The sequence below is a fragment of the Cervus canadensis genome, chromosome 4 (assembly GCF_019320065.1).
Source record: "Cervus canadensis isolate Bull #8, Minnesota chromosome 4, ASM1932006v1, whole genome shotgun sequence".
Classification (NCBI taxonomy): domain Eukaryota; kingdom Metazoa; phylum Chordata; class Mammalia; order Artiodactyla; family Cervidae; genus Cervus; species Cervus canadensis.
In genome coordinates this window covers 56,559,871-56,572,421 of record NC_057389.1, presented here as the reverse complement: position 1 = coordinate 56,572,421, position 12,551 = coordinate 56,559,871, and the positions used below count along the sequence as shown (strand labels likewise).

The 12,551-nt window shown below is 40.2% G+C and overlaps 1 pseudogene; it reads left to right on the top strand.

Annotated features, from left to right (window-relative positions):
- Positions 1-425: 425 nt before the first annotated feature.
- On the top strand, positions 426-3,653 carry LOC122439807 (annotated as a pseudogene).
- Positions 3,654-12,551: the final 8,898 nt, after the last annotated feature.

The window sequence follows — 12,551 nt, the reverse complement described above, 5'->3', positions numbered from 1 at the left end:
AAGGAATTCAGTGAATATGAATTCTTATTTAGTTAAGTACAGTTCAGTCACTCACTCATGTCCGACTCTTTGTGACCACATGGACTGCAGCAGGCCAGGCCTCCCTGTCCATCAACAACTCCAGGAGTTAACTTAAATTCTTACTTAAGTTAAAGAAAATTGGGGAAGGATAACGAAAGGATAATTAACAAAAATTATTAGGGACTAGATTTTAAATAATTTGGAATTATTGTTTCAGTACATTAAGAGACACTACTTGAAAATATTCCATTTGAATGCCATCAGTCTGAAAATAAAGGACTGGGATTTCCTAAATATTGTGCAGAAAATAAAACACTCGGAAAGGACGCGGGGTGGCGCTGCAGCATTAGAAGTAGAAGAAAGCAAGCTATCAGCCTGTGCTCCTCTAGCGATGTTCTGCTTGAGAAGCAAGCACGAAGGGGAGGCTTTTTAAGGCAGTTGCTCGGGGAAATTAGGGCCCTAGACATCTCCATTTACCCCAGGATCTGAGTGATACTGGGAGACAGATCAGCGACAATGTGAATCTGAGCTGGGTCAAGTCATCTGGGAAACCAGAAAGCAATGAAGGCAGGAGAGAGAATGGAACGCTTTCTGAAACAAAGGCAAGTCTTGATATTCCTTGTTTTGCTGGGCATAACTCAGGCTGGTTCTGAGCCTAGGCATTAGCCACTGGCTGAGGAAATGGACAGTGGCTCCTTTGTGGCCAGTCTATTGAAAGACCTGGGACTGGGGGTAGATGATCTAGCTTCGCGGGCCCCAGGGTTGTTTCCGAATGGGGGGGTAAAAAGCGTTTCCATTTTGATAGGTAGACCGGGGATTTGTTAAACGAGAAACAGGACCAGGAGGAGCTGTGTGGCCTTACAGAACCCTGTGTACTACCTTTCCAGATATTACTGGACAATCCCTTGCAGTTTTTCCAGGCTGAGATATGGATTAGGGACATAAATGATCATTCCCCAGTTTTCCTAGACAAATAATGTTGAAAATTTCAGAAAGTATCACTCCAGGAACTACTTCCCAAATAGAGTGTGCCCTGGACTTAGATGTAGGAATCAACAGTTTCCAAGTTATACAGTCAGCCCCAATTCCCATTTCCATCTTAAATTACAAGACAGTTCCAAGGGCACAATATTACCACAGCCGGTGCTGGACAAAGCACTGGATAGAGAGGAACAGCCTGAGATCAGATTAACCCTCACAGCACTGGACAGCAGGATTCCACCCAGGTCTGATTAGACATCAGTGATAATGCCCCTGAGTTTGCAAAGCTGCACTATGAGGTGCAAGTCCTGGAACACCACCACATGGATTCCAGGCTGCCATCTTCTCTGCCAGAGATTTAGATATTGGAGCCAATGGAGAAATACCTCATGTATTTTCGCAAGCACCTGAAGATATTTGCAAGACATTTCAAATAAACGCAAAATCGGGAGAAATCCTTTTAATACGGGAAGTGGATTAATCTATACACACCTATTAAATATTCAGGCGACAGATGGTGGGGCCTTTCTGGAAGTTGTGTGGTACTTGTTCAAGTGATGGATTTGAATGACAACCCTCCGGAACTGACCATATCAACTCTTTTCAATGCAATCCTAGAAAATTTGCTGGGAGACCATAATTGCTATATTCAGCGTTTCAGACACTGACTGGAGACAATGTAAGGATGGCTTGCTCCATCCAAGAGGATCTTCCTTTCATTCTTAAACCCTCTGTTAAAAACTTTTTTACTTTAATCACAAACACAGCCCTGGACCGAGAAGCAAGATCCGAATATAACATCACCATCACGGTCACTGACATGGGAACCCCCAGACTGAAAACCTAGTACAACATAACCGTGCTGGTGGCCGACGTCAACGACAACGCCCCCGCCTTCACCCAGACCTCCTACACCCTGTGGGTCCGCGAGAACAACAGCCCCGCCCTGCACATCGGCACCGTCAGCGCCACAGACACAGACGCGGGCGCCAACGCCCAGGTCACCTACTCGCTGCTGCCGCCGCCCGACCCGCACCTGCCCCTCGCCTCCCTCGTGTCCATCAACCCCGACAACGGCCACCTCTTCGCCCTCACGTCCCTGGACTACGAGGCCCTGCGAGCCTTCGAGTTCCGCGTGGGCGCCGCCGACCGCGGCTCGCCCGCGCTCAGCAGCCAGGCGCTGGTGCGCGTGCTCGTGGAGGACGCCAACGACAACGCGCCCTTCGTGCTCTACCCGCTGCAGAACGCCTCGGCGCCCTGCACCGAGCTGGTGCCCAGGGCGGCCGAGCCCGGCTACCTGGTGACCAAGGTGGTGGCGGTGGACGGCGACGCGGGCCAGAACGCCTGGCTGTCGTACCAGCTGCTCAAGGCCACGGAGCCCGGGCTGTTCGGCGTGTGGGCGCACAACGGCGAGGTGCGCACGGCGCGGCTGCTGAGCGAGCGCGACGCGCCCAAGCAGCGGCTGGTGGTGCTGGTCAAGGACAACGGCGAGCCGCCGCTGTCGGCCAGCGTCACGCTGCACGTGCTGCTGGTGGACGGCTTCTCGCAGCCCTACCTGCCGCCCCCGGAAGCGGAAGCGGCGGCCGCGGCGCCGGCCGACCCGCTCACCGTCTACCTGGTGGTGGCCTTGGCGTCGGTGTCGTCGCTCTTCCTTTTCTCGGTGCTGGTGTTCGTGGTGGTCTCGGCGGGTCGCTGCCCGGTGCCCGAGGGCCACTTCCCAGGCCACCTGGTGGACGTCAGCGGCACGGGGACCCTGTCGCAGAGCTACCAGTACGAGGTGTGCTTGACGGGAGGCTCGGGGTTAAATGAGCTTAAATTCTTGAAACCGATTCTTGCTAGTAGTCTAGTTCAAGACACTGGGCAGGAGTAGCGCAGACCTGCAATTGCAAGAATAGCCGTAGGTTTCATTAACATTAGAGTCAAAAAGTTTTTTTTACTACGAATGCGTAGGGGAAGGAGCAAATTGGCTAAGATGGCGGTGATCAGACTCTCACCCCACGGCCTCTGGTTCTCACCCAGCTTTTAAAAATACCTAGTTATATTACAGCTGAACTCATTTGTAGCACCGCGCAGGCGCAATGCCCTATATACGCACCACCTGAGTTATTGGGACAAGTCGAGTTGAGTCGTTGTAGTTGCTGCTGTGTAGGCTATTAAGAGAGTAAAGCATGTCTGCCTTGAATGCACGGTGAATAAACAATGTCTACGGTTCCTATGCCTCCTCGCAGCTTCTTCCACCTTCCCCACTCCGTTCACACCTTGCCTACCCTGGATTCAGTGAGCTACAGCGAGACAAGTGGCGTATGCAGGATACAGCGAGACAGAATGCTTTCTTTTAAATCAAGGCTCTTCAAAAAATAAAAAAAAATTTAAAAAAATCAAGGCTCTTCAGTTGATACAATATTTTGTTTATATATTGATTTTGCTTTCTATTTAGTTAATCCTTGAACGTTCTCCGTTTTTCATCTGCTCGCTATCTTTTCAATCTGATCTTAATGCCTCTTTTTCTAATTGGTGATTAAAAATAAATGCATTATGTTTTAACGGTGATTCCATATAGGCTTATTTAAGGTAGTCATTTCAAATTCTATATCCAAAGCAGTGTAGAGTTCTGAACCACCAATCTTACAACTTACCCTGTTGAATAAGTCAGGTAATATTCCTTTATAATAGCCCTAAAGCATCTTTGTCTGTGGTTAATGAAATGTATAGATAAAAGTCTGTTTTCTTTAAAATGTATTATTTTAAACTGTATTGTCTTCCAGAGGCTTAGTAATCAAAACTTATAATTTTCTGTTTTGACAATTGCAATTAGTATTTCAATATTACATATGCTTATATTGGGCAGAAAGGAACAAAAATATAGGTTAATAAGGCAGATTACTTAATTTGCCTAAAGTGTTTGTTTATGATGCATGACAGAAAATTAAACCTAAGACATTTTGAACAACTGATTGTGCTTTCCCATTTGGTGTAAAAACATTTAGTAAGGCATCTGGTGGAAAGACAATTTGTTTTATAACTTCTGAGGTGTAAATATTATCAACCTGAGGGCCATTTTAAAAAATTTATTTATTTTAATTGGAGGCTAATTACTTTACAATATTGTGGTGGTATTTTCCATACATTGACCTGAATCAGCCATGGGTGTACATGTGTCCCCCCATCCAGAACCCCCCTCCCAACCTCCCTCCCCATCCCATCCCATCCCTCTGGGTTGTCCCAGTGTAGCAGCTTTGAGTGCCCTGTTTCATACATGGAACTTGGACTGGTGATCTATGTCACATATGACAGTATACACATATGGTAATGTTACTCTCTCAAATCATCCCACCCTTGCCTTGTCCCACAGAGTCCGAAAGTCTGTTCTTTATATGTCTATTTTGCTGTCTCACATATAGGGTTATTGTTACCGTCTTTCTAAATTCCATATGTATGTGTTAATATACTGCATTAGTGTTTTTCTGATTTACTTCACTGTTTAATAGGCTCCAGTTTCATCCACCTCATTAGAACTGATTCAAATGTGTTCTTTTTAATAGCTGAGTAATATTCCATTGTGTATATGTACCACAGCTTTCAGGAAGTACATGTATACACACTAAGTGCTTTATAGTAAAAGTGATGTTCCATCCAATCCTACTTTTTAAAAATTAATATCTACGGCATTTATATGGTGATATATTAAGGAAATATTTTGTTTCCTCTCCTAGTTCCCTTTTTCTGATTTGAACCTGACATGATTTAGAATTATGTGTGGTCCTTCTGGGATAAACACTGCCCATCTACATCAGCATTCTACAATAGTTCCTGTAGAGTAATAAAAAGAAGATTAGAAGAGTGGGAAGTTCTAATGAAAGCGTAATATCCTTATGAAAGTCTAAATTAGCTAAGACTAAAATCTGGAAACAACCAAACACCAATTTTTATGTCTATTTTGAATGAAAAAGAAAAAACTTATTTTTATGTAACAAAATATTTATTCCCCAATTAAAGAATCTGATTAGGAAAAAAATAAGATTTCTCCTCCTAGACATTTTCTCATCCAGAACGATAGAACTTTCCAGGAATTGAATATTCATGATTAGAAGAAAGAAGTTTCTCAAAGATTTTGAAAATTCTAAAAAGAGAATGTTAACTAGATGTTAACTACACTCATATGATCATTTGCAATATGCACAAATAGCAAATCATTATGTCACACCTGAAACTAACATAGTGTTATATCTCAATTACAGCTCAAAATAAAAAACCCTAATGACATGTCTGCAATCATGTAAAGTTATAATCATGTTAAGTTATAATCACGTTAAAATGGTGTTATCTTATATAGCTGAGAATCAGATACATGAATCCTTAATAATCAGAGGAAACGTAGTATTTCCCTGCACTCATTAAATACTTTATACAGATGTCTGGATCAGACTCCTTGCTCAGATTTTTTTTTTCTTCTTTTCATAAGCTGAGTTTTCATGAAGATTAGAGAAAAGGTAATTTTGATCAAACTTCTCTTTATTTGACTGGCTGAGTCTCAGGTCATGTCAAATCCAGGGAAGTTTTCAACTGTGGAAGATAGGCCCATTGTTTTTTGGCAAATATGGTATATGATTTGGGACCCAAGTTGTAGGGATTATATAACTGAGGAGTCATTTAGACTCTGAAATAATAAGTATAGATGCCTAATAATATTTTAGTTGATGTTGGGTGCACTGAATTCACGTATTGTTGAGAATGTGATCAGAATTTAGTAAAGCCTTCGGGAAAGATCATGTGGACTACATTTGAAGATAGTTAACAATTATACCTTACTGTTGATTCAAAGTTGCTTTTTTTTCTTGGCTACTGGGAACCTTTTTACCCTTTTATTTGAGAAAAACTTTCAGAAACTTCTTTATCTGGAAATTTTATTAAGTACATGACAGAGAAGGCACTATATGTATAATACTATCATTACTACTTTTTGGAATCCCCTAAAGTGAAAGTCCGTGTGTGTGTGTATGCAGTTGTGTCTGACTTTTTGTGACCTCATGCACTGTAGCCCACCAGGCTCCTCTGTCCATGGAATTTTCCAGGCAAAAATACTGGGGTGGGTTGCAATTTCCTACTCCAGGGGCTCTTCCTAACCCAGAGATCGAACCCATGTCTCTTGTGTCCCCTGTGTTGGCAGACGGATTCTCTACCTCTGTACCACCTGGGAAGCCCAAGTGAAAGTCTGGCACAAGGTAAAAGTGATGACTTTCTACATAATTTTTCTAGAATTTTCTTCTAAGAGGATGGAAAAATTCATTAGTGAATTATTTCCAGATTGACCTCTTACTGATGTTCTAAACTAGTTTTTTTAACCCTGAAAAGAGATGAAAATGAACTTTAAACTTTCATGTAGTTGTTAAAAGACTATATTCAAATATCATTCATTAAAACTAGTGAAGTAACTTACTGTACTTTTACTAAATCTTCCTTAATCCTTACATATGGCTTCCTTGTAAATGAGGACTTTTTAAAGTGACAGTTTTAAAAAATACATCCCACTACTCCATTTTTCTTCTTTGACTTAAACATTTTAAAGCTTGCAACATATTAGTCATAGTTCAGAGTTATTTCTATGTCTGATCCTGATATTCTTTGCCAATAGCTTAATTGCTGATAGATTTTAAAATGTAAACTAATTTTCCTTTTCCTCTTTTGGTATTCAAAACTGTTGATGAAGAGTATCACTCTAGTTTGCATTCTTTTATCTGTAAACTCCTTTAAGATTTTTTCTTTATTCTTGGTATTTTAATAATTTGCTAGACCCAAACCTAAGATTTATCCAGTATACTGAATTTTTAAAGTAACTATAGTTTTTTTTTCCTCCAAAAAATTTCTATTTGACAGGTTTTCACAGCAATTTGTTTTGTTTTTTACAATTACCATTTCTTTCTTTTTTGTTGAAGGAAATTAAATCTTTTACTTTGAAGTTCTTTCCATATTGTTCCACTCTCTTTCTTATATGTACCTTCTTTTATTTAAGTCTGTTTTTCACACTAATTCTTTGTTAGTTTGTGATAGTTTATTGAGAATTCATGTTCTATTGGAGGGCTCCCCCATACCAGTACTGCTTTTGGAATCTCAGGTGGTTATAGCCTCAGGCTCTACAAATGAAAGCCTTAATTAAGGAGCTTAGCTCAACTCTGTGAAACAGGCGGAAGTTCTGGGCCAACACTTAATGATGTGTTTGAGCTGAGCCCCAGTCTTCCCTTGGGTGGTACTGCTCTGTATTTGCTCTATGAAGCAAAATCTTAGGGACTGTCACCCTCTGCTTCTTGGCGGTCATGGGGTCTGATAAGATGATAGACATGAGAGCTCACGGAGATATCATTTACTTTTCAATCTTCAGAGTGTGCTGATATAGAGTAAAGCTGATTTTGAGGAAAATGAATTGTAACTGAAGTAATTGATACATCAGAATTACCTACAGGGGGAAAACATGGTCTTGATTAATATGCATGAAATAGAACCCATGGTGGTCCTGGATGGTGCACACAGCTTGCTGGATGATAAAACCCACTGCTGAGCAATCCTATATTGTATACTGAGTTGGTACCAGGTAGAATAAGGTAGAATTCTAGATGGTGACTTGAGCTAGAACTCATGACTATCTTATCAATGATTCAGAGCTTTAAAGTACTTAATGTTTAGCATGTGGACCCACAACCTGGAAGTATGGAGTACCAAGACATACCTAAGATCCTAAAAAAACAGACATAGCAAGGCACAAGCCATCTTGTGAAGAAGCCACCTTCTATTTGGCATAGTCAGGCTTACCCGTCTAGGACCTATCCCAGCCCTACTCTTCCTTTAACTACCTACAGAAGTTTACTCCAGTCAACACATGTTCTACTCTCTTGATCACTGATTTGACTTAGCCATCTTCCTCTCAATTCTCTTTGCTCCTATTCAATGATGCTGAATGATGTAGAGGATCAACACAGAGCCTTCAGTGCTGCTCATAAGGCCATCTTCTGAGCATTCTGGAGGTATCAACATCACCGGGACTTAGTTCCAGAATTATTAATATGAGAAGTTTCTGACTCGAATATCAGAGATAAATGGGTTCACATTTTTGCGGGGGAGGTTCACATTTTTTTAAGTCAATCATTTCCAACTAATATGGTCTGTCCATGAGGAAAGACTGATGAAAACTCAACTTCTAGAAAGATTAGAGGTTTATCAAAAATTAAAACGGTCTTCTGTAAACATTGTCATTTTGAGTTTTTTCCCTTTAAATGTCTTTATCTCTGGGGAAATGGAGCTCTTCCTCCTAAAGTTTTCATTCTATTCAACAAGATTTAGTCAGTAATTTAAAAACTTCCACAAAGAAAAGCCCAGGACCAGATGGCTTCACTGGTGAATCCTACTGAACATTTAAAGAATTAACACCAATCCTTCACAAACTTGTAATTTAAAAAAGAGCAGGGATCACTTCCAAATTAATTCTATGAGGTCAGCACCAGACAAAGATAATACAAGAACATTAAATACCAACATCCCGTGTAAATATAGATGCAAACAATCCTCAATAAAATATTAGCAAACTGACTCCAGCAACATGTAAAAAGGATTATACACCATAAGCAAGTGGGATTTGATTGAAATGTTGGTTGAGAAACACTCATGAAACTAAATAATAGGGACCATCCTCCACGTGATAAACTGCAACTATAAAAGTCTAACTTCACATGTAATGGAGAAAGACTGAAAGCATTCTCCATAAGACCAGAAACAAAACAAGGCTGTTCCCGCCAACTGTTTCTATTTAACATTGTACTGGAAGTTCTAGCCAGATCAATATGACAAGAAATGAAATTATTCCGATTGGAAATGAAGTAAAAGTATCTCTGCAGGTGACATGATCAGGCATATAGAAAATCCTAAGTAATCCACACACACACAAAAACTAAAATTAATAGATGCATTCAGCAAAGGATACAAGATCAATATACAAAAATCAATAGTATTTCTATACACTAGCATTGGACAGGCCAGAATGAAATGAGAAAAGCAATTCCATTTACAATAGCATCAGAAATAATAAAGTACTTTGGAATAAATTTAATAAGTTCAAGACTTGTATGCCAAATACTACAAAACATCAATGAAAGAAATTAAAGAAAATATAAGTAAATGGAAAGTGTTCATGAGTTGGAAGATTTACATTGTTAAGATGGTAAATGTGCCCAAATTGGTTTACAGATTCAATTGAATCCCTATCAAAATTCCAGCAGGCTTTTTTTTTTTTTGCAAAAATTGGAAAATTGAAGCTAAAATTCACTTGGAAATCAAGGGACCCAGAATAGCCAAAACAATCCTGGAAAATAACAACAAAGTGGAAGGGCTCCCAAAAACTGACAAATATTTGAATATTTTGATACATTAAACATACAAACACGGTTTTTTAATTTAGCATGTAATACAAGGAATTATTAGTAATTATATTGGATTTCATCACAAACTTCTAAGGCCAAACACTCTATTCAAATATCTCCTTTCTAAATTTGCATTTCAATTAGTGTGATTCTTGAAAACATCTTTTAGGTTTAGTTTGGAGGGATAGCAGATACTAAATTTTAGTTTGCTATCATCTGTGAGCAGTATTGTTTGCTTTACAGTTATTTTACTTGAATGGGCAGCTGATGTATCTAATTTATTTGTGTATGTAATAGACAATTTCAAAAGATAATTCCTTTTATAAGAATTTTCTAGTAAAAGCCACAAACCATTTATAATAATCCATTATTCCATTATCAATACTGGGCTTCCCAGGTGGCTCAGTGGTAAAGAATCTGCCTACCAGTGCAGGAGATACAACAGCCATGGGCTTCATCCCCGGTTTGGGAAGATCCCCTGGAGAAGGAAATGGCAACCCACTCCAGTTTTTTTGCCTGGAAAATTCCATGGACAGAGGAGCTTGGCAGGTTACAGTCCATGGAGTCACAAATGGTCAGACACAACTGAGCGACTAAGCACACATGTGCTCACACATACACATTATCAATGCTAGCTTAATATTTGGAAGTAATACTATTTGAAGAATACTATTTTAGGAATCAGTGAACTAAAATGGACCAAAGTGGGTGAATTTAATTCAGAAGACCACTACATCTACTACCGTGGGCAAGAATCCTTAGAAGAAATGGAGTAGCCCTCATAGTCAACAATAGAGTCTGAAATGCAGTACTTGGGTGCAATCTCAAAAATGACAGAATGATCTCTGTTTGTTTCTAAGGCAAACCATTCAGTATTACAACAATCCAAGTCTATGCCCCAACCACTAATGTCAAAGAAGATGAAGTTAAAGGGTTCTATGAAGACCTACAAGACCTTCTAGAACCAACACCTGAAAAAGATGTCCTTTTCATCATATAGGGACTGGAATGCAAAACTAGGAAGTCAAGAGATACCTGGAGTAACAGACAAGTTTGGCCTTGGAATGAAGCAGGGCAAAGGCTAACAGAGTTCTGCCAAAAGAACGCACTGGTCACAGCCAACCCCCTCCTTCAACAACAAAAGAGATGACTCTATACATAGACATCACCAGATGGTCAATACCAAAATCAGATTGATTATATTCTTTGCAGATGAAGATGAGGATGCTCTATACAGTCAGCAAAAACAAGACTGGGAGCTGACTGTGGCTCGGATCATGAACTCCTCATTGCCAAATTCAGAATCAAATTGAAAAAAGTAGGGAAAACCACTAGACCATTCAGGTATGACCTAGATCAAATCCCTTATGATTATACAGTGGAAATGAGAAATAGATTCAAGGGATTAGATCTGACAGATGGAGTGCCTGAAGAACTATAGATGGAGGTTTGTAACATTGTACAGGAGGTGGTGACCAAAACCATCCCCAAGAAAAAGAAATGCAAAAGGCAAAACGGTTGTCTAAGGAGGCCTTAGAAATAGCTGAGAAAAGAACAGCAGTAAAAGGCAAAAGAGAAAAGGAAAGATACCCACCTAAATGCAGAGTTCCAAAGAATAGCAAGGACAAACAATTAAGACTTCCTAAGTGATAAATGCAAAGAAATAGAGGAAAACAATAGAATGGGAAACACTAGAGACCTCTTCAAGAAAATGAGAGGTAACAAGGGAACATCTCATGCAAAGATAGGCACAATAAAGGACAGAAACAGTATGGACCTAACAGAAGCAGAAGATATTAAGAAGAGGTGGCAAGAATACACAGAAGAACTAAACAAAAAAAAAATCTTAATGACACAGATAACCACAGGTATGATCATCACTCACCTACAGTCAGACATCCTGGAGTGTGAAGTCAAACTGGCCTTAGGAAGCATCACTATGAACAAAGCTAGTGGAGGTGTCGGAATTCCAGTAGAGCTATTTCAAATCCTAAAAGATGATGCTGTGAAAGTGCTGCACGGAACAGGCCAACAAATTTGGAAAACTCAGCAGTGGCCACAGGACTGGAAAAGGTCAGTTTTCATTCCAATCTCAAAGGCAATGCCAAAGAATGTTCAAGCTACTGCACAATTGCACTTATCTCACATGCTAGCAAAGTAATGCTCAAAATTCTTCAAACTAAGCTTCAACAGTACGTGATGTGAACAGAGAACTTCCAGATGTTCAAGCTGGTTTTAGAAAAGGCAGAGGAACCAGAGATCAAATTGCCAACATCCGTTGGATCGTGGAAAGAGCAAGAGAGTTCCAGAAAAACATCTGCTTTATTGACTATGCCAAAGCCTTTGTATAGATCACAACAAGCTCTGGAAAACTCTTAAAAGAGATGGGAATACTAGACCACCTTACCTGCCTCCTAAGAAATCTGTATGCAGGTCAAGAAGCAACAGTTAGAACTGGACATGGAACAATGGACTAGTTCAAAATTGGGAAAGGAGTATGTCAAGGCTGTATATTGTCACCCTGCTTATTTAACATATATGCAGAGTACATCATGTGAAATCCCAGGCTGGATAAAGCACAAGCCAGAATCAAGATTGCTGGGAGAAATATTAATAACCTCAAATATGCAGATGACACCACCCTTATGGCAGAAAGTGAAGAGGAACTAAAGAGCCTCTTGATGAAAGTCAAAGAGGAGAGTGAAAAAGCTGGCCTAAAACTCAACATTCAAAAAATGAAGGTCATGGCATCTGGGCCCATCGCTTCAAGGCAAATAGATGGGGAAACAGTGGAAACACTGAGAGACTTTAATTTCTTGGGCTCCAAAATCACTGCAGATGGTGACTGCAGCCATGAAAGTAAAAGATGTTTCCTCCTTGGAAGAAAAGCTATGACCAACCTAGACAGCGTATAAAAAAGCTGAGATGTTACTTTGCCAACAAAGGTCCATCTAGTCAAAGCTATGGTTTTTCCAGTAGTCATGTATGGATGTGAGTCATGTATGGAGCTGGCCCATAAGGAAAGCTGAGTGCCAAAGAACTGATGCTTTCTAACTATGGTGTTGGAGAAGACTCTTGAGAGTCCCTTGGACTGCAAGGAGACCGAACTGGTCAATCCTAAAGGAAATCATCCTAAATATTCAA